The 22,727-nt window shown below is 36.4% G+C and overlaps 1 pseudogene; it reads right to left on the bottom strand.

Annotated features, from left to right (window-relative positions):
- Nucleotides 1-6,139: 6,139 nt before the first annotated feature.
- Nucleotides 6,140-7,374, bottom strand: LOC149240393 (glucan endo-1,3-beta-glucosidase 3 pseudogene; annotated as a pseudogene).
- Nucleotides 7,375-22,727: the final 15,353 nt, after the last annotated feature.

A 22,727-nucleotide genomic window follows, 5' to 3' on the forward strand; every position in this document is an offset into this window, starting at 1 on the left:
ACTGTAAAACTAGAGAGAGGAGGAGTCGGTGTAATACAACGTTAGATATATTAAAAAACACATGAGACAGAGAGAAACGGTGGTTTGGTGGGATGATGATATACGATGTGGTATGGTGCTAAGCCGAATGCTGCAACAGTAAGAATATGGTAACCGAAATAGATTTTACAATGGTAAGGTATACCACAAACCATTCAAACCAGCCTTAATGCATATTTCCCAACATAAAATTTACATACCATGCAATGCATCCTTTCAACTCTACGCATGGAACGCAGTGATCAGGCTATGATTCAATGTAACACCAAAATTATGCAGCGCTAACAGAAAAGCACACAAATGATTTGTAGCAGGAAGATGGAGAATTCTGGAATGATAGGTTAGAATGACATGTAGATGAACCCCTAATCGACCTCATACAGTATATGCATAGAGAAACAATCAAGTGCACAGATGTTAGCAAGAGCATTCTTTAAGGAAGAATTAGGTATTGGCTCTCAAACAGAGAAATGATGGAGGGCATCAGTGCTGACAAACAGACAGGGTATGGTAGCATTTTTGATGAGTAGAGGGCAGATAGAGAGTAACATCGATAGCACTAAGAGAAGGCCAACGAGCACAAGGTCAGACGTATTGTTGTTCAAGGCAAAATCTATAATAGAAACCATCCCTGACAACAATAAGAAAATAGATTTCTGACAAAGGCCAAATTAATGGAGCGTTAGCTCAGGCGTACATTGAAAACGCTCAAGTTCAGGCAAGAATGAACATATGAAGAATAATGGACATTCAGATCTTTGAGAGGCGGCGAATAGGAAAAACTGACAGGTACAGAGAGCAGCGTTTTAAGGCAGTTCACAAAATTCAAGGTATGTTATAACGTTCAATTCTTGACCAACTCATTCAACAATAGAGGTTTGACAGAGATGGCAGTCTAGAATAGAGGTACGAGACTGAGATGTATAAAAAGGCCACAGAAAACAAGTGGCTCACAATTGAGCAAGGTAGGAGATAACCTGCTCTGATACCATGTTAAACACACATGGTAGTAACAGAATATGAATGATAAACAGGAGAGTACGTTTATTATTAACAAATGATATACATTTATAGTACATGATGTGACCCTTGGATTCATATTCCAAGTGGTCTCTTCGACTCCTTTTGGCTGTTCAGCTTCCACACCAACCCTTAGAGGATTAGGTGTCCAACATATTTGAACAAGAAACATTACTAGAAAAATCAAAGGAATTAATAGCAGAATTTAAGAAATAATTGGGTAAAAAGACAGGATTCAACAACATTAATCAAGATTTTGAATTCAAAAAGAAAAAATAGCTCGAACAATATCACATAGATGACAGAACTGAAACAATTCTGGAGGTTAGAAAGATTCACATCAAAAGGAATTTAATGCTGCAACTTGAAAACAAATGCCACAATTTAGAAGCCAGCCTCCAAAAGTTTCACAGAAAGTTTAATGTGTTGCATCAAAAGGGACTGCTAGGTTTAAGGGTAATAATACTAGTGAAGGTTGTATTCAATAGCCACAGACAAAGCAATAGTTTCCAACGTCAGAGGGACTATTACAAGGAACACTTTCATTGAGGGTTTGACTTTTGACTTGTTGATTAAGCATGAAATCAAACATTTGTTTGTAGTCAAACCCACTTTTCAGAACTACACTGAAGTAGATGAGACTTACATAAAGTTAATCAAAGCCACCATTCCATATGAGGAAAGATAGGAGAAAATATGTTTACTCATTGATTTCATTAGCAAATACATTTTATAGGAGTAATTTTGAAGCTTTCAGCAACAACGGGCAAGTTTAGAGGAAGAATTGGACACATAATTAGGAAAAAAAGAAAAATAAAAGAGCATCTTTTTAAGCCTAGTCATCAACAACAGCCTCGAATTTAGTGCCAAACAGCTTAAGCAATTTTATTTTCCTATTTTTTCCCTCTATATTTAGAAATATTTGTGTTTTCAAAATAGATATTATTTTATAAATTTATTTAGTTTGGAATCCGATCTCAGATGTAATATTTTTCTTAAATTGTGTTCTTGTATGTCTTTCTTTGTTATTATTTTCACTATGTTTTATCTGCATATGTTTTGAAGTTTATGGGAGTTCTGGGTAAGATAATATTGAGTTTAAATTTGTATAAAATCCCCCATGAAGTTATAATCTATTACAGAGATTAGTTGATTAAATCGTTTGTTTGATTTAACTCCTCTACATCAATAAATTTTCATCTTCCCTTAAATTTTCTTAAACATATATTGTTTGGTTGTAGCAACATTTTACACACATACATTGTATACGATGATTAGATAATCTTTTTGATGTTTAACAAACATATAGTTTCTAAAGTTTCAACCTTGCACATCTAAATCAAAGATAAATTACTATTTAGAGGTGAAGAATCAACCCTTATATTTATTCATAAGTAATTAAGAATTGCACCTATTCAAACAGTTTAGAGATTGGTCATCCAAAAAAATTTAAAAACCAACAAAACATTTTATATTCTCTAGCATAATTCCTAACCTCGAATTATCTACAGAGGTACAACAATAACAAAACAGATAAAATGATTTGGTAGATATGCAATAGGATGGAGAACCGACATTGGTCATCACCTTTCCATCTCAATGACCCGAGGTGAACATAACCACACCAACTCACCGCTTTAATGATAGATGGTGGTTTCGTGACATCGATTTCTATAAGCTAAATGTGACAGCATGCTAATATTTTTTGTTATTGTCCCCTTTCCAAGCATTTCCTTTGTTTTGATCTGCATGCTCGACGACATTATGGGACAAGGCCATCGGATATTAAATAAGTAGAATCTTTGGTTTATATAATATGTTTTATAAAATTTAATATTCAATAGAGCTTGAGTGGACCTAATGGTTAAGAGCACATGTTTCCTCCTAAGAGGTCATAGGTTCAAAAACAAGAGGGGGGTAGAGTATGTATGCCTTCGTAGACTTAGCAGTCAAATTGTTGCGCGAAGGTGGGTCCATTGTCCCACAAACAAGGGGTTCTCATACACCAATTAGGTGTTTGGCTTGGCTGCTACCTTAAAATTGGATAATAATAATAAAAAGATTGCATAGTGGTATGTGGTAGGGATATTGGTTATTTTTATAAATATTGGTATTTTATTGAGAATTGTGTGATTAGATTTTAATAAAGAAAAAAAATCATTTTTTTATATTACTTCAATTTAATATAATTAAAAATTTCTTTTATTATTTCGTTCTAATATAACGATAAATTAGCAATTGGACCGAGAGGTGAAAAGGAACACCGATAGGAGGGAGTGAGAATAATGCGGAATGCAAAGGGATGCTTTAGATAATATCATTGAAGTTCTTTAAAATAACTCTAAGTGGTTATAATTTTATGCTTTCCATGTTCATATAGGAAAGTTATTACAACTACCTTCCAACCATTTGGGAACACCATTTTAATCAACGTCTATTGTAGTTTCTCCCTCAAGATGGCATTGAAAGTTTCTTTGAGCTTGAAAAAAATCCCTCATAGTTCTTTTCTAGGCATTGAAAGTTGCTTTCAACTTGACAAAAAAACCCCAGAATTCTTTAGCTTCAGTGTCATAATTCTTTCTATGTGTGTGCGCTTGCTTGCCCAAGTGTGAGGTGATGGAGAGCTTTGGTAACGACAAACTTTTCCTTTCAATTTTTTAGTCATTTTTCTCTCTTCTCATTAAATGTATTTTTCATTTGTAATATCTATTATGAGTTTGGAAAACACTGGATTGATGATGATAGTTTTATAGTTCCCTGCAATGTTTTGGTTTCATGTTTTACATATTTAAAGACCCATATAAATATAAAATATCTAAGATGTTGAAATAGTTTGTTCCACATACTACCTATGCTTCCCATGCATCAATGATATTCTCTCAGATTTCACTTGTGTATTCCACTGTACCAAACCATGAACCCAACGGGTCATAGGTTAATAGACAATATAAGCTAAATTTATGTTTACACTTTAAATTAATTTTGATTTGAAAAAAATTGTAGTTAGTGATGTGGTGCGGTGGGTGATAATGCTTCCTACAAACTTTGGTTATAAGCTAAATTTATGTTTACACTTTAAATTAATTTTGATTTGAAAAAAATTGTAGTTAGTGATGTGGTGCGGTGGGTGATAATGCTTCCTACAAACTTTGGTTTTTTTTTCCATGGCTTAAGGAATATTTCACATGCCCAATGGCGAGGATTCACAATAACTTATCATAATGTAATGCCCAATGTCGAGGATTCCCAATAACTTATCATAATGTATGCTTGAAATTATTGTCTTGATAAACAATGAAAAAAAAATCCCAACTAATTTTTCTATTCTGAACTCCTAGTAATGTCCATTGTTCTTAGAATGGTTTTCCTTCCTGCAGCTCATTTTTTCCCTATAAATATGCAACCATTACTAACATATAATTAACCCAAGGAATGCATTTTGACACACTTAAGAATTACTTCTTGGAAACATCATGTTTCTGGTTGCATCTTCTCGCATTCCTCCTCGAACAAAACAATTGATGGATATCGCTCACCAAAACTTGGAAATACAACTACAATCAATTTCCCTGAGTTCCTGGTCATTTTTCCACTTTAATTATTGTGGCTACAGTACCTCCTGATGAAATTCCTACCATTAAGCCTTCCTGAAGTGTCGGAAATGGAGCGCCACTCGTCAATGGCGGGATCGTATGCTTCAGTGGAGCTAAGGTCGAAGCTAGGAGCCACGATGTTGTCTCCCACAGCGTAGATGCTGTCGTCGATGCTATTTTCGTTCTTTAATTCAATGGAAATTTCGTCCATTAAGTTGGTTTCGTATTGGTTGACACTTGATCACACCTTAATTCGATGGAGTTGGGAGCCATGTTGAACCCACGTGTATCAGGTTCTAATTGAATTCCATTAGCCCTGTTGGTCCTAAGGGAAACAATGATTCCAATCCATTGCACTATTGAATTTTCATTGGAAAGATAATGTAGTCCAAAGAAGAAGGGAAATAAATATAGGCCAACATGTGAAAGTGAAGTTGCACTGCACCACTGCTTAAACATAATGGTGTTGGTGTCGGTGTCCTTTGCCAAAGTCCCATTTGCACCAATATTGTAACCAATTTTTCAAACAACAAGTTGAGTTTCCACTATAAATAAAATCGTAAAAGCAAGATTAATATTCATTTTAGATCTTATTTTACGAAAACCAGATAAATGAAGGACAACAACTATGAAAGTAATAAAGCTCTCCCATACTGGACAAATGTTGATTAGGAAAAGACCTAGAAATGATCAATACCAAAACATTCAATCAACTTTAATCTCATAAAAGTTCATGCCTTGCAGGATAAATACATGAGCCATGACTGACAAAACATACAAACAAATTATATCAATTAATCTTTTATTGATTTCTTTGACAGCTTGGCTCGAGAAAGAAAAGAGATCACAAAAAATTCTCTGTAGATAGGTAGTTCATTTTGTTTTGAAACTATCTGATATGTATTATATCAAACAAATATAAACAATACATGGAAAGAAATTTGCTTCAAAGGAAAGTAAATTGTGGAAAAAAAGACTCAAATATGCCATTACACATAAAGTTAAATAAATTAAAGAAATGAACTCATTGGATAACTCCATAGCATACTTAAAAGCCACCTATGTTAAACTAATGAAATTATTAACACAGATTCATAGGAACCCTAGATCTATTAAGTGTCTAAGTGGATCAAAATAAATAATTGAGTGAAAACCTATATATTCCCTTGATTTATTAAATTCCCAACAAAATTAAATAATTGAGTACAAATCTCTCCATGCATAAAAGATCCAATGTATATATATTATCAATTTTATTTTTCCTATCTTCCACTATTAACTACCTCGAGGAAAAAAAATCAATACGAACCTCTTTGCACTTAAAGGATCTAGTATGTGTATCTAATCAGTCTTCTTTTATCATCAATCTTGTATATATAATCAGTTTTGTTTGCACTGAGAGAGCACCTAGCTTCTCTTAGTGAAAACAAGAGCATATGACTAGCAGACTTAACTAGGAATGTTTCTCTATTGAACAACACTAGGGTCTACACTATATTTTCAAGGATTGGAAAATCCAACTTCCTTAGGTCAGTAGTGGTTATGGTAGCCACAAGATATGATTTCCATGCCTATCTTGTGGTAGTAACTATCAGAGGAATAGGAAGCATGTTGTTTAACATTATTAGGATCATAGCAAGGTTGACCTTACAAAAAAGAGGAGAAATCAACTTGTCCAGGACTGCATGCCCAATCCAAAGAAACTTGGACAAGTTTAGGGTCAACCACTTCCACTGATATTCAGAAGTCTGAATGGCAATGTCATTAGAAAGAATTGTACCAACATCTATTAAATGTAATGTGTACACTAGATATTTATCGGCATATAGAGTCCCCAATCCTGCTCATAAATAGGACTTGATCTCATATCCTTGTTGAATAATTCATAAATGTATGTATTGACTAGTATGTCAGGATCCCTAGGAGTTACTGTGTTGTTGAGGACATGTCTAACTTGATTACTATGATAAGTGTCGACATTGTCATCTATGGTAGGAGGTTCAATCTAGACACACTTTGAGGTCCATCTTGTCTCAAACACAACCATTGGAATGTTTGTGAAATTCAAGTCGGCCATGGCAAAGTATCCAACATCAATCATGGCATTGAAAACATTAGTGTAATATAGCATTGTATAGGCATCCACTGCCTCTTTGTTAGTGGGGAGGGGCTAAAAAAGGTGTAGTCCAATCCCACCACTCCATTTCTTTGCATGTACACATAATAGGGATATATGTTAAGCATGAGAAAAGAATCATTTTTCTATAGAAAATCGAGCATGAGCACAAGAATCGACTTAAAGCTCCCATTGAAGAAGGCCTGAGAGGGTGGAAAGGAATCTAAGATGATGTTAGAAAAATGAGGACTGGAAACCTTGACCTGCCTGTCCAGATTGGCTGCCACGAGAGTAGAATGCAAGAACTTCACGGTAGACAATAGATCTAAGGCAACATTGGGAATAGTAGTAAGAACCTCGCTACCCACACAGATTCCTTTGAAGTTGGTGTCTGGAAGGTAGGATTCCACATTCATGTTCACCAACTAGTTGTAGTGGAGCTTGACCACCTTATCCCTAGAAATTGGTTTTTGGGCACTGTTACTACAACATCTATTACTGTTTTTGCTAAAATGTCAAAGTTCCTTGATCTGCATCATGGAGCCGCACATGGTTCACTTGTTGTACCTTGACATGAAGTGAATTGTTGCTACATTTGAGTTCCATGCCTTTCAAAACACTTTCATTTGCTTGAGTACCCAACCATACAACCAACTTCTACTCGCCCTTGACCTTCCCTTCATTTTTCTTGTCCTCAAGACAACACCACTGAAGCGCAAGAAACCGCAGTGAAATATTAGGCTCACATATTGCCCAAGCTGCTTGAGGTCCATGAGATGGACAGTGAAGATGAAAAACCACAGAAGTTTCTCGCCATCAATGATAAACAAAACAACGACCACAACAAAAACCTTTCCACACGTACGTTTTTTATCTGCCAGAGGAGGACGAAAATGGGTCGTTCAGATTGGCTCGCATGAACAGTGTTTGGACATAGAAATCCCATAGAGAAAATGCATTCGGCATAATTAAATGAATTCTATTTATAGATAGTGTTATAGTAGTTTGTATATATATATATATATATATATATATAGATAGATGAAATGACCTTTTTCACAACATTTTTTCTCGTTAATTTTAACTAAAAATTGCTAAAGATTTTTAAAAACTTGAGTTTAAGTTGTTTAAGATGTAAAACTCAAGTGTCCAAGGGTTTATAGGATACTCAATCCATTTATGCATTCAAAAATACATTCTAAACAACAAAAAATAAAATTCTTTCTTGAAATTCTTTTCCAGATTCTAATGAAAAAGTCTATTTCATCTATAAGTTAGACTATGTACCTATATATAATATAAAAAATAAACTTTATAATAATATTTACGCCGATAGGAATTTTTTTGTGAGCTTGCAGTGGGACCCTAGCCAATCCAATCGCTCAATTTTCTTCTTCCTAGGACCAACTAGAAATTGCCATTTGGGACTAGCACCTAGACAGTCAACATTGCCTATACCTCCATAGTCTCCCAGCAATCAATTTTCACTTCACGTATGCCTAGGTTGTTTGTTTGTTTCGGTATTGAATTGAATTGAATAGGCATGGAGGTAAGGACTTCATTCAATATCTCCATTCAATTTTTCCTGCTGCATTTGGTGTTTTGGGTGGACTTCCACAATCTCCATGTAATCAATTTTCACTTCATGTATGCATAGGCTTCCTGCTTCTGCATTGAATAGGCATAGAGGCAAGGACTTCATTCAATTTTTCTTGTTGTGTTCAGTGTTTTGGGTGGAATTCCAGGAACTAATATATATTAAAGAGGGGTGTGTTCTTAACTACTATTGTTTCAATAGGTAAATTTAAGAAAATCAAAGTTGAAAGACATCGAACTTCATCTAATTTGAAGGATTTCAATGGGTTTCTCTGAAACAGGTAACTTGTCTATACTGAATCGTGATGCAAGTATTTTTTTGAATCTTCCCATTGAACTCATTAGATGATCAGTTGGTATTCAGAAGATGCATTTATATAAGAGTGCACAAATAATCCCTTCTTTAATAAATGTAAACTAGATACAAAGCACATAATTTTTCTAGATATGGAAATATGGTGAGTTTTTTTCTCCCACAAAAAACCTCGCAAGGAAAATTTCTGAAATCCTTCCAACTTTTAAAGGACTAAACATGGCCAAATATAACACACACTAGAAACTAGTGTGAATTGCAAATTTCATTATTCAAAATGGAACTGGATTTACTAGTGTGAGTTGAAAAATAAAATTAGGCAAATATCATTTGGGATGGGATGACATGGTTGAAAAACACGGCAAATCCAACTAAAAATTCCAAGGGAAATTTAAATGGAAAATCTCATGGAATTTAAGAGCACATGATTCAGTCATGTAGAATTTACCTGCACCTACCACATGTTAATATAGAAAAACACCAATTAGGAAATCGTTTTAGGAAATTGATGATGAGGGAATGGGCTATTTATGAAATGGTTATGTTTTCCCAATGTAGAGAATTTTTGTAACGTACCCAAACCCTTCTTCTAGGCAAAGGAATGGGGTATAACAAGTTTTATTTTGACCTCCTTCTACAACTACCTTCAAGTTGATGCCTCCTTCCACCATCGGGATCAATCCCAGTGGTTCCTCAGGATCACCGAGTGACCATTAGATAAGATTGTACGTGCTTAGCATGTTAAAGCCCTTCGTGGGCTGAGTTACCCTTGTGATGGGTTCGACACCACTAGTCTTGTTTCTCCGTGAAATGACCAAAGGTCGAGTGCTAAGCCCCAAGATCCCTAGCCTCTTCTTACTCCCTTGTGCCCCTGGTCTGCATCTATGCGAAGTGACCGAGGGATAGCGCTTATCCCATAGCCATCTATTCCGACGCAATAATCTTAGGCCTCATTCACACCTACCGAGACCATAACGTCGGGTTGACATGTCCCATGGGGATCACCCGGCCTTACCTCCATTGGTTGCGTCTTTGCCATGAGGTTTCCTGTCATTCCTCTATGTCCCAACGCTTCATCTCCCAGAGAATTCCTTACCTGTGCCTACTTACCTCCACCACAATATTATTTTCAGGCCAAGCTATCAAGTGGGAACACTCATAACGTCCATCGGCCAATCAACTTCCTACAGGGGTGAGTAGTCTCTGACAGTTCCCATGTCATCAGATGCTTAGTCAGCTCGACAAATCCTTCCAGAGCAGTGTTGATTTCTTCGGGGCTCAGGCTAGCGGGATGACATCATGCTGACATCACCTACCATTATTGGGTACTCGAAGAAGGGATGGAATTTGAAAGGAAATTTTCCCATCACGGGGTGATTTTCCCATCAAATACAACTTGAAATTTTACAATACCTTCAAATTTCTTTGTTCAAATTGTGGAAACTGGCTGGGGAAGTGTGAAAACCGTCAAATTATACAAGTGGGTGTGTTTTGAAATTCAAACCATGCCTAGGATCCAAGCAAATTATACCATGTGTCCTGCTGGAAGAGAGAGAAAAGTCCTCCAGCCCCTTCGTTTTGTGTCAATTATCTTCTGTTAATCAAAACCATCGGGTTCCACAATCTGGCTCTGACACCACTCCTGAGCGGTTAGCAGTTTTGGAGGTGTGCCCCCAGAGCAACTCTCTTCCGTCAGTCTGTGTGATCAACAGTGCAAGAAACTTCTTCCGGGTTCCCAAGGCCTAACAAGGTTACCATCTTGAGGCCCACTGAAATGCTGCCATGTGGGCCGACACCCATATTCTGGTGCCTGATTTTCTTCCCTCTTCCTATCCTCTGGGGTGAATCTTGTGGGATGATGTGTTGTGTGGGGTCCACCTGATGCATTTTCATTGATGCATGCTTTCCTTTGTGGATCGGTAACTTACATCCCAATTCTTAGCATGACTCTTTTAATCACGCAAAGTGATTACCTCCAAGCTATCATAGTCGAGTGGGCTCCACTTGTTCTATTCCTTTCCGATGCTTACAACTTGTGCCCCATTTGAAACCACTAGGTGTACTTGTCGGGGTTATAGTGCCGAGATGGCATCATCCCAATTCCCCAATGCCTGTGCCTTTAGAAATGTTATGGGTTATGTGTCTAGGCTTACATGGGTTGTGGGCTAACCCACCAACCAATAGAAACATCATTGGGCACACGTCATCTGTCATGTCATCCTTGTGCTTATGTCCTGACTCTCCTCTTTGAAATAGGTTACAAGATTTTGGGGTTCTGACCTCTAGGCTACTGGTATGAAATTTCCATTATGGGATTTTTCTAATGATGGTCCCGAGTTCATCAAATTAAAATCTTCCCAGTGACTTAGTTAAATTAAGTTTTCGAGAATCAACCCGCCCAAGACTTCTCTATCCATGTTGTTCTTCTCCCGACCAATCATGTAAAGGAGTATTTTCCCCTCAAATAGGAATCCTTCCCACCTAGGGTTATGATAAATGAAGGGAATAAGGTCATCCAACATTTTCCATAAGGTTAGGGCTTCACTCCTTTGAGCCACGAGGACTCCTTTTTCCTTAGCTTCCTATTATGGCCCAGTCGAGGAGATTTGACTCTCCCTCATGCAATGTCTTCAACATAAAACTCTATAATCTTCTTGAAGATGAGCTCCATCATTGAAAAAGCTTCCTCAAGTGATTATTCTCGATTGTGGCTCTAGCTCAAAGGTATGGCAAACATCTAGAGCTACTTCAAGGCCTTCACACTATACCAATGTAAATCTAAATCATTCCACGATGTTAACCCTCATGAGCTTGGGTGAATCCACTACAATGAGTTCCCAACCTTTATGTATTCCTTGTTTAAGGACAGGGAATTTGATGCATACCAGCGTTGGAAAACTTCTAGTTGTGCTCTGTTAAGCACATGAAGTGAACTCCTGAAGGGACTTCACCTCTCCAACCACATGCTAGGGGTTCCATGCTCCAAAGAAGGCCTGAAAGTGGCTCTATAGCACCTGTCAAGGGTTTCCAAGGCATTTGGCTATTGGTAGGGACTTACAATCCTCATGACCAGGGCCCTTGGGGCAAGAATGGAGGCTACTGAAATTACAAGGCTGAGATTCCTCTGATACATGGCTAAGAGTCTTTAAGGTTGCGAGGGGTGTTTCCCTTGGAATCAACACATAGCTCACATGCTAGTGCATAGTCAAGCAACTATTATAGTTTGTATATGCGCATAACCTCTACAGATGCAGACCATGTCAGCATGAATCCTCTATGTAACCATTATTCATTAATAAAAGTGGTTCTTATGCTAATCTTTGTCATATTATTGGTTCATATCTTTTTAGATCCTTTTCTTTGTTCCTTCAAGGATGTACTATATCTATATATATATATATATATATATATATATATATATATATATATATATATATATATATATATATATATATATATATATATATATATATATATATATATATATATATATATATATATATATGATTTATTCAATCACAACAAAGTATGCTCAGGACTTCCTTAACACACCATTCTATCCCATAAATGTAACCTAATATTTCTTCTTAAGTGTAGACATTACATCTTATATCATATAGGAGCTTAAGGGTGAAAGGAAGTCAACATTTATCTATGAGAGATATGGGCTTTACATGTGCTTAAATCGAGGAATCACATACTAAGTCATTCGAGCTTGTGAATCAATCCCTTGTACAATGTTAGTGGTTGTAAGACCTACAACAATAGTAATTATACCACTGTAACATGAAAGATTCTCTTTGCTACTTATTAGCAAGGAAGTGATTAACACACACATATTATTTGCAAGAAGCTTATGCTGAACATCATAAATGGTGTCATCTCATGAATTGTAACTTCATTTCTAGATTACAATGACTCTTCAGCGATACCAAGCTGCATATATCAGTTAGCCTATGTAAGAATTGAAACTCCACTCAAGGTTGAAATTGGCTTAGAATCAATGTTGGTTTGTGTTATATTCTTTCCACGACTAGCCCTAGTAGTTAAAATGGGGGTTAGGGATGGGGTTGAGTTCCCCCTTCGTTGTGTCGGGCACAACGGGGGGGCAGTAGCCCCCCTCTACGAGGTCTGGGGCAACACCCTGGGGAATTTTTTTGGACCATATATTAGGTGGGCGAACCTGTGGTGAACCTACCTATGGTTTTGTGCATGGATTTCGCACATGGTTTTGGGCATGATGGTTTTTGGTCCATGGTATTTTGTACATCCAGTCAAGGGAACTACGATTGTGTTCTAATCCAAAGTTAATGGATTGGGGTTTATGGATGCTTCTACATGTATATATATGTATTTTAACATTGAAAGGAACATAATGAAAAATCGATCTAGTAGTCTCGGTTTTGGGATCCAGGGAAAAATATCTGTGTATATTTGTTTTATGTGTTATTCTCTCGCAATTTTTTATTTTCTATTTTTAGAATTCATATGCAAGTAATTTATGAATAGGGTTGAAACCTACAATCAACTCACACAAAAATAAGAATAATTATCTTTGGCCATTAAGGACATGAAGCACTTATATTTTTTCACACATTTTAACTAGCCATGCAGTAGATAAATGCAAGTGAGCAAACTTGTCATGCAACCATCAGCATATCAATCATTCACATTTCAACATGAAAACCACACAAAAGAACTTATCTTGGATTTATAATGAAGATGACAAATTGAATTTTAGACTTCAACTCTCCACACAACCATAGATAAGTTGCAGCCAAGCTACTTGCAGTTGTCACCCGAGAGCTAAATTCCAAGGGTCTGAGGTGGTCTTGCTCAAGAGAATTAATGTCAATCTACCAGCTAAAACAGGGACTCCAGAGGTACATCTTCCTCTGCCCACCAGCTGATCAACAACTCTCTAATGTAGATGGAGTTCTAAAGGCCAACTGCCTCTACCCTCTAGCTGTCTAATGAAGGACACATAATACTCGAAGAAAAACTAGAGTCTTGTTGCCTCTCCTTTCTTTTGCGCTACGAATCTATCTCGTTTCTTTTTGAATTCAATCTTCTTCTTTGTCTACTATTCTTATTTTTCTACACATGACTCTCATGTGTTCCTCGATTAAAAATCACCCTAATGAGTCTCCTCTCCTTCTACTTTCTGCAGCTGCACAGTTTCCTGCCAACACTCTGTCTCTCATTAATTTTCCTATTCTTTTGTTGTTTGTTTTTCCTTGTTGTGGTTTCCAAGACAACATGGGCTTGTCCCTCATATTGAAGCTAATTCATTTCCAACTGAAGTCCCATTCCAAGTACCATCCTTGTCCTTCAATTCTCAACAACCATCCTTTAATGGTTGTCATATACTTCAGACTTTTCTTCCTTCAACAAGTAAGGTGAAATTCCCAAGAAATTGACCTCCACAGACCTCTTGGAATTTGTGTCCCTTACTCAACCCATTTATTTTTTTATAATTCAGTTACATAATGATCCATTCCTGGCTAGGTTGTTACAGACCCCTCTCCCTTGGGGAACACCATCCTCGATGCTCTCTGTCCATTACATAGATAAACATGCTAAATAATGAAAACAACTACATATTGTCCTTGGAGCTTTATATTTATAGCTCTTTACAACATTTAATTATATTTACATCTTTATTATTCATAGTTGTGTGCCTAGTAACTAACATATTATAAAGAAAATGTTAATCAGATCAACCACTTCATGTAGTTCTTTGCAATTTCCTAGTGCTTTTGCTACACCAAATTCGACTTGGATTCTTTTCTTCGTTCTAGAGGGAAGTATTCCTCCAATATTCAACATTGTTGTTCCTTGTACTCATGTTCCATTAGAAAATAGTTCCTAGCTCATTGATTCTTGATACAACCCCAATGTGCTTATGATTCTAATAAGCCATATCATGACCAAGAATCCCAACTCATTTTCCAGCCTTGCCTTCTCTGCTTCTCAGTCCCTTGGGAAATCTGGTTACCCTTCTCTATGTAGTCACTCACCTTCTAAGTTTAGGCATCCCCTTCTCTGCTTTGCAATCCCTTCGGTGATCCATCATTTGGAAAGGCTTCCTCGTGTCAAAAGGAGTTCAAACTCAAGGCACGTCCTTGCCTTCAAAGCTACCATACAGTCATAGCATTCTTCATGGTAATCAATTGAAATCATTGGTGTTAGTGTATCGTAGTGGCCCCATCCTTGAAATATTTAATCACTGTGCCACTACACATTTGACGTATTTCAACTACGCTAATTATCTTGCATCCAAGTCCCTCCACCCATCTGGGTGATTTCATGCTTTCCTGCATCATAGGACAAATGAATCCATAAGTTCCATCATTAAGAAAATTCAAAAATTTTAAGCCATACCTCATCAATAGTTTTCTCGTGAGGTGAACTTGGATTTTTTCCTTTAATTCCTATTATAGCCAAATCAGGTTAGCTCATGTACCAACCATTATAATTCAAATTATTGAATTTAAATTCCTAACAAAATCATGAAATCATGAAATATTGATACTTATCTTGGTTTACTTATTGATGTTTTCTTTGCATACATTGAATTCGTAGTCTATCAGGAAAGCACCTAGTGTCTTATCTTCACTTTGACCACGTACACACACTAGATCGATTGCCTGTCGGCAAGTATCCAATGCATTCTCCTCACTTTGATCACATACATACACCAGATCAGTTTCCCATTAGCAAGTATCCAATGCCTTCTCTTCATTATTGTCACGTAAACACACCAGATCGGTTACTTATCCTCAATCATCCAATGGCTTCTCTTCACTTTTATCCCATACACACACTAGATCGGTTTCCTGTCGGCAAGTATCCAGTTTCTTCTCTTCACTTCTCTTCTCTTTGACCTAAAATTTATTAAGTGACTCATCGACCTCAAATGAGCACTTAAGCCCAATTTCAATCTAACAATTATGGGCACTACCACCTAGGTAGTATTCTATCGATATGAATGTTGTGTAGGCCTAGGCAGTCTCATGCCTTTTTGTGTGGCACTACACAATATAAGGCCCTAGACAACCCCATACTTGTATCTTTCAAACACTTTAACATATACACAACACATAGGCCCAGATAGTCCCATGCATGTCCTTGTTGGCATTATGATGAATGTGTTGTACTTGATGGCAACCCACTTTTAGCAGAACAACTCACTTATATATATATAACTAGATGAATCTACAAAAGAGATATCAGATGTGACAGAATACATGACAGCTCAAAGGAATCAGTTCAGATATAATGTACAATGACAACTCATTAAGATGACAGTTCTCAGTATGGCAAGTTAACTTTTCCATCAAGTCCAAAGGGGGAGATTGTTGGCATTATGATATAGGTGTTGTCCTTGATGGCAACTTACTAAGATGACAGATCACAGCTCAGGCTCACAGAATGAAGAAAAAGAGATATACGTAGGTTCCTCTTAACAAGGTCATGTATACACGCGAGATAGCCGATAAAAAGTCGCATATGCGTATGCACGCACTTTCATGCACGGAAAAGCGCGTACATGTGGGAAAACTTATTTTTAGTCCATGGTATTTGGACCTATGGTTTTGGACCATGGTATCTCGTCCAAAGTATTGACCCCAGGTATTTGGTCCAAGGTATTGGTTCTAAGTGGTTTTGGACCATGGCATTGAGTAAGGCCTAATACTATAAAAGGAGGAGAAGATCATTAGGCAAAGACACATATAAAGTCCTGAATATCTGATGAAATATGAGATCTAGTATGCAAGTTATGGGTTCATGATGCTTTGCTTGATCTGAGCCAAGGAGGAATCTCAGCGGTTGATGGAGAACAAGATCTAAGGATAGATCTGGATCTAATGGCTTGGAATGAATCATCTCTATATGGTTTGATCACGCTTATTCTAGATCTGTATACTAACACATGTAATGTTTTGTAAATATTATGATTTGGGTATAACTCAAGTTTGGAATAGCTGCAAATCATGAATGAATATTTACAGATGTATACGCTGGTTGACTTTGATAAAAGTGCGTACATACGTAGGTTAGATACATCTGAATAGTGTATACCATATAAATTATGATGTTTGAAGTTACAGGTGGTTCTGGTTGTTGATGCAAAGTCCGAGTTCTGGTGACTGTTTACTGGTGTCAGTGTTCTGCATATTCATTGGTTGATTGTGTTTAGCTTTAGTGTTGATGGATGAGATCTATAATGGATCAGGATCATAATGAATTATCTTTATGTGATCTGATGGACTAGATCTAGTTGCTAACATATGTATTATCCTTGTATATGTAATGATTTTGGTATGTCTAAAGTCAGGAAGTGCAGCGAATTTATAAGTAAGTAATTGATGACATATACGTTGGTTCGCTTTGGTGAAGTTGTGTATACATGCTGGTTCGGCTCTTCCAAGTATCGTATGCACTCTGATGCATGATTTCTGATGATACAATTGGTTCTGAATATTGTTGCAGAGTTCTGAGTTCTACTCTGTGTTTTGGTGACTGCATTTTATTGACAGGGTTTCAGTGATTCAGTATTGGGTGATTCAAAGATTGATGATGCAAGTGGTGATTGATTTTGTGCTTCAATGATATTGATGGGTCCAGTATGAAAATTGGATGAAACGTGGCCTTCAGATTATGGTTTTGTGCTTCAGGAGTATCCAGTCTAAAAATTTATGAAACGTGGTACCTGGAGGAAGAAAGAGAAGGTTGTAGCCTTCTATAGGTCAGCACCTACGTACTAGTACATCAACTAGTACAAGAGCTAAGGGGGTTGCAGCTCCCTTCCAGGAGAAGCTAGAGAATGAGACAAGGTTGTAGCCTTCTGTAGGTAGAAGCCTATGTACTGGTATAAGACTGCTCCAGTACAGAAATATTGTAAAAATAAGTTTCTTGTTAAAGGAAGATAGAGACAAATTGCAGCAGGTGGTTTTCACCCACATTGGTTTTCCACCTTACATCATGGTGTTAATGTGTGCTTCTTGTGTGTGATGATTTGTTCTATTTTACTACACCTGTTTACTATTCATATGGTTAATGAAGTTCTGATGCACTAACTAAAGATCAAAATTTATTGGATTAACTGAATCATAAGTTTACTGGATATATGCTAGTTGCATTAGACACAGTTGCGTGTACACATGGGTTCCCTTAACTAAAGTAGCGTATATAAATCTGAGTATGCAAACGAAATAGTTATTAATTTGCTAATATTGATTCACCCCCTCCCTCTAAGTATTATTTCCAATAGTCCTGACTCACAAACACAATACATAGACCTATACAGTCCCATACCTACCTATCCTGACACACAAGCCTAGAAAGTCCCATACCTACCTATCCTGAACACATTTGCACAACACAAATACATATGGTACGACACAATTCGCATAATACAATTTTACCCCATTCCCATGCACAACACATGTACATGTACAAAAGAAACACATATACACAACAAATATCACATTACACAACATCACAATAATCAAAAGACCACTTTATCTCTCATGGCATATCACCATATTGTCTTTCATTTAGAGACCATCTCGTCCCATGTATGTGACCCAGGCCATAATGAATAATTTATTTTTCCCATGTTCTTAAACTTGAAATGGGCATAATATAAAATACATGTTCACATAATTATAAATTAGCAGAATTCACCTTTATGACCAATAAGGTTCCCATTTTTGCAGGAATATTTTCATGCTATCCATATCATCAGTTGAATTTTTTAGCAATCATCCTTTCATTCAAATGACCTATGATAACCCTATCAGTAGCAATGGTATTTTCATAGGTATAAACATATACATCAATCAACATGAGCATGTATATAATATATGACCCTATATCAATATAATCATGGATGCATCATACAAGTATCCATCAACATAGTCACATATGCATTATATAAGTATTCATCAACATAGTTACTTTTCGAACATAATCAAGTATGCAAGATATAAGGATCCATCAACATAATCATGTATGTAGTATATAAGTACACGTGTAGGTATAGTGAAGGGTTAAGATAACTCCCTTCTTGTCACTTTCCTAGTTGTACATGTCTCCGTCCATTATTCTCGTGGACCTAACTATCCCATTAGGTTGTTACATTACTTAATCATGGCCACAAAAACCATTAACTTGTTCCCAAATAGATCCATGGTTTATATGACTCCCTGATTGAGGCCAAGCATGTGTTATACAATCTATTCATAGAGCCAATCATGCATTATACAATCTCTTCACACAAGGATTGTCTTCATCCTTGCCATTATTTTCATGTTCATTGCCCAATAACATTCTATCTCACCTGGAACTTTACTCGACATTTTCCCCTTCATGCCTATCAAGCACCTACCCTTTTTCGAGGTTTTTTTTCCTTCCAGCCACTCCAACCTTCTCATTCTAAGATCCCCAAGCATGCAATTCGAAATTTAAAGATTGAAAACCAATGCAAGAGGAAAATAAGGAAAATATTTCGAAAGGGAATAAAATTCACAACAACAGTCATCCAAAAAAACAAGTAAAGCATCATCATAAATAAAACCAAACCAGCATGATAACCAAGACTAAAAACCAACATGATAACCAAAACCAAAACCAACATTACCATACACAAGTCTAAAAAAAAATTCATATCAAATCAAGAAATCAATAATTTAAGCCATAACATGTAACTATAAAACAAATATTTCCCAAACTCAACTCAATCTCCATGATTTCAATATTCATGGCACTTTCAGCTATTAGACATGCTTATCAATTAGATATGTTCAAGTCTTCTTCACAAGTCTCACACAACCTTGAAATATTATATTCCCAAAAATTTCACAGGGAATCTCCAACCTCATACATGTATATATATCTACAAGTCAAGTGGTTTGAGGCAATGCCCCCTTTTCCTTCTTGGCATCTTGCACCATTGCTGGGTGTCCCTGTGGCTCACAACGGTCATTTTCTCTCTCTCTTATCATGGGGACAATCCTTTCTCTAGTGCTTTTCTCCACAACACCAATAATAGATTATCTTCACATCCTTCTCAGTCTAATAAGGAATCTTTCTACTTTTACCATCCTTTCTTTTGGAGGATTCATCTTGACAGTTTACCTCTCGCAACTAATTTTCCAACCTAGCATTCCACTCAGCTAGTTCTTGCAGATTTTTGGTGAGTTTTCCAAGTTCTTTCCTGCATATTTTTAGCTCAGCCTCTAAGCCTTTAAGCTTGACCTCCAAATCCCTAAAGGTTATTTTCCTTTTGATTTATTTCACTCTTTCTTGTTATCTATGGGTTTGGTTCATATTCTACTACACCATGCCAAGATACATGTTTCTTTTTCCTGCCACTAAGTCTTGTTATGTTTTGCCACATACACTTAACAGTCAGTTCATAAAATAAGTTAATAACACATATGTCAATTTTCATATTTACCATGTTAGGCTAATGATGTAATCCTGCATCTGTGACACATCGTTAAGATCATCATCAACCATATGTCATATACCAAAACACCAATTATCATACATAATATTGTTTTCAAAACTTAGCAACACGTGTATTACTATTATTCGTGATCATTATTATGCCAGAGAAACCATTAGAGTTCAATCTTTGACCATACTAACAATATTATTTAAAATCGTCCTCTCTACTGAGGCCACACCACTGTTTTTAATCAACTTTCTAAACACAAGATGAGTGTGACCTTCCTCTCAAGGTCATTAGCAACCATGGCATCTCCAACTTCAAGGATCAATTAGAAAGATCTTAGATTATGCTAGCATTCATCATGCTTATATTTGTCATATTCACAATGATGCATTATAGGGCCTGCATCCGAGTAATTACCATGCACTCCTCTTTCTAAATGTTATACAATGTCATACCTCAAATATTTTGAGGCACTATATCACATACTGGTCATTGGATACTCCCATCCAATTGGCGTATCTATACATACATATGCATACTAGGTCAATAGTAGCAACCATGCCAAGCAACACAAGCAATTATAGGATCATGCAAGCATTCACATGCACAAAAATTTCAATTTATATGTTAATACACACGTCATATTCCAGGGTTATGACCTTCGGGGTTCTGGTATCACATTCCCATTACAGTATCTATATAATGACAATCATGGGTCCATCAAATCACAGGTTTAATAGCGGAATAGTTAAATTAAGTTTCCGAGATTAAACCCGCCTGAGACTTCTCCAACCACATTGTTCTTCTCCAAACCAATCACATGAAAAGACAACTTGGCCCCTCCAATAGGAAGCCTTCCCACCTAGGGTTATGATCAATTAAGGGAATAAGGTCATATAACCTTTTCCATAAGGTTGGGGCTTCACTCCTTTGCGCCACAAATACTCCTTTTTCCATAGCTTCTTTCTATGGCCCGGTCAAGGATCTTTGACACTTCCTCATGCAATGTATTGGGCATATATATCTATAATCTCCCCAAAGATGAGCTCCATCATTTCCTAGGCTTCCTCAAACTAGTATTCTCAACTTTAGCTCTGTCATAAAGGTTTTGCAAACATCTAAAGATGCTTCCAGGCCTTGCCACTCTATCAATGTCAATCTAAAGCATTCCACAACATTACCCCTCACAAGCTTGGGTGAAATCCATTCCAATGAGTTCTTGACCTTCAGGTATTCCTTGTTTAATGATAGGGAATTCCACACATGTAGGTGTTAGAAACCTTTCATTCTCCCTCTATTAAGGACATGAAGTGAACTCTTGAAGGTACTTCACCTCTCTAGCTAAACACTAGGGGTTCCATGCTCCAAAGAAAGCCTCCAAACAGGTCTATAGCACTTGTTAAGGGTTTCCAATGAATTTGGCTATTGACAGGGACTTACAGTCCTCATCACCAAGCCCGTTCAGGCAAGAATGGAGGCCATTGAAAATACGAGGCTAAGATGCCTCTGATGCATGACTAGCAGTCTTTAAGGCTGCAAGAGGGGTTTTCCCTCAAAATGAACACATAGCTCACATGTTGGTGGATAGTCTAGCAACTATTATAAGTTTTATATGTTCATAACCTCTACAAATGCAGACCCTATTAGGAGGTGCCCTCTATGTAACCATTATTCATTAATAAATTGGTTCTTATGCTAAACTTTTTCATATTATTGGTTCAGATATTTTTAAATCCTTTTCTTTATGCTCTCAAGGATTTAATATATATATACATACATACATATCTATATCTATATATATATATATATATATATATATATATATATATATATATATATATATCTATATATATATATATATATATATATATATATCTATACATATATATAGATATATATATATATATATATACACACACACACACATATTATTTATTCATTCATAATATAGTACTTTCATGACCTCCTTAGCACACCATTCTATCCCAGAAATGTAACCTACTCTTGCTTATTGAGTGTAGACATTGCATCTTATATCATTTAGGAGCGTAAGCGTAAAATGCAGAAAATGTTTATCTATGAGAGATATTAGACTTTCATGTGCTTAATATATATGCATTGTTAGACTAAATCTAGGAATCACAGACCAAGTAATTCAAGCTTGTGAATCAATCCCTTGTACAATGTTAGTGGTTATAAGACCTACAAAAATAGGAATTATACCATTGTAACATGAAAGAGTCTCCATGCTATTTACTATCAAGGAAGTGATTAACACACACATTATTTGCAAGAAGCTTCTACTAAACATCATAAATGGTGTCAACTAATGAATCGTAACATCATTGCTAGATTAGAATGACTCTTCAGCAATACCAAGTGGCATATATTAGTTAGCCTATGTAAGCAGTGAATATCCACGCAAGGTTCAAATTGGGTTAGCATCAAATCGCAATAGAATATGAATACATATCTATGGGCATTAAGGACATGAAACACTTATATTTGTTCACACATTTTAACTAACCATGGAGTAGATAAATGTAAGTGAGAAAACTTGTCATGCAACCATCAACATATCAA

The sequence above is a fragment of the Pinus tabuliformis genome, chromosome 8 (assembly GCF_031772625.1).
Source record: "Pinus tabuliformis cultivar Carrire ecotype Pingquan chromosome 8, CPIR1, whole genome shotgun sequence".
NCBI lineage: Eukaryota > Viridiplantae > Streptophyta > Pinopsida > Pinales > Pinaceae > Pinus > Pinus tabuliformis.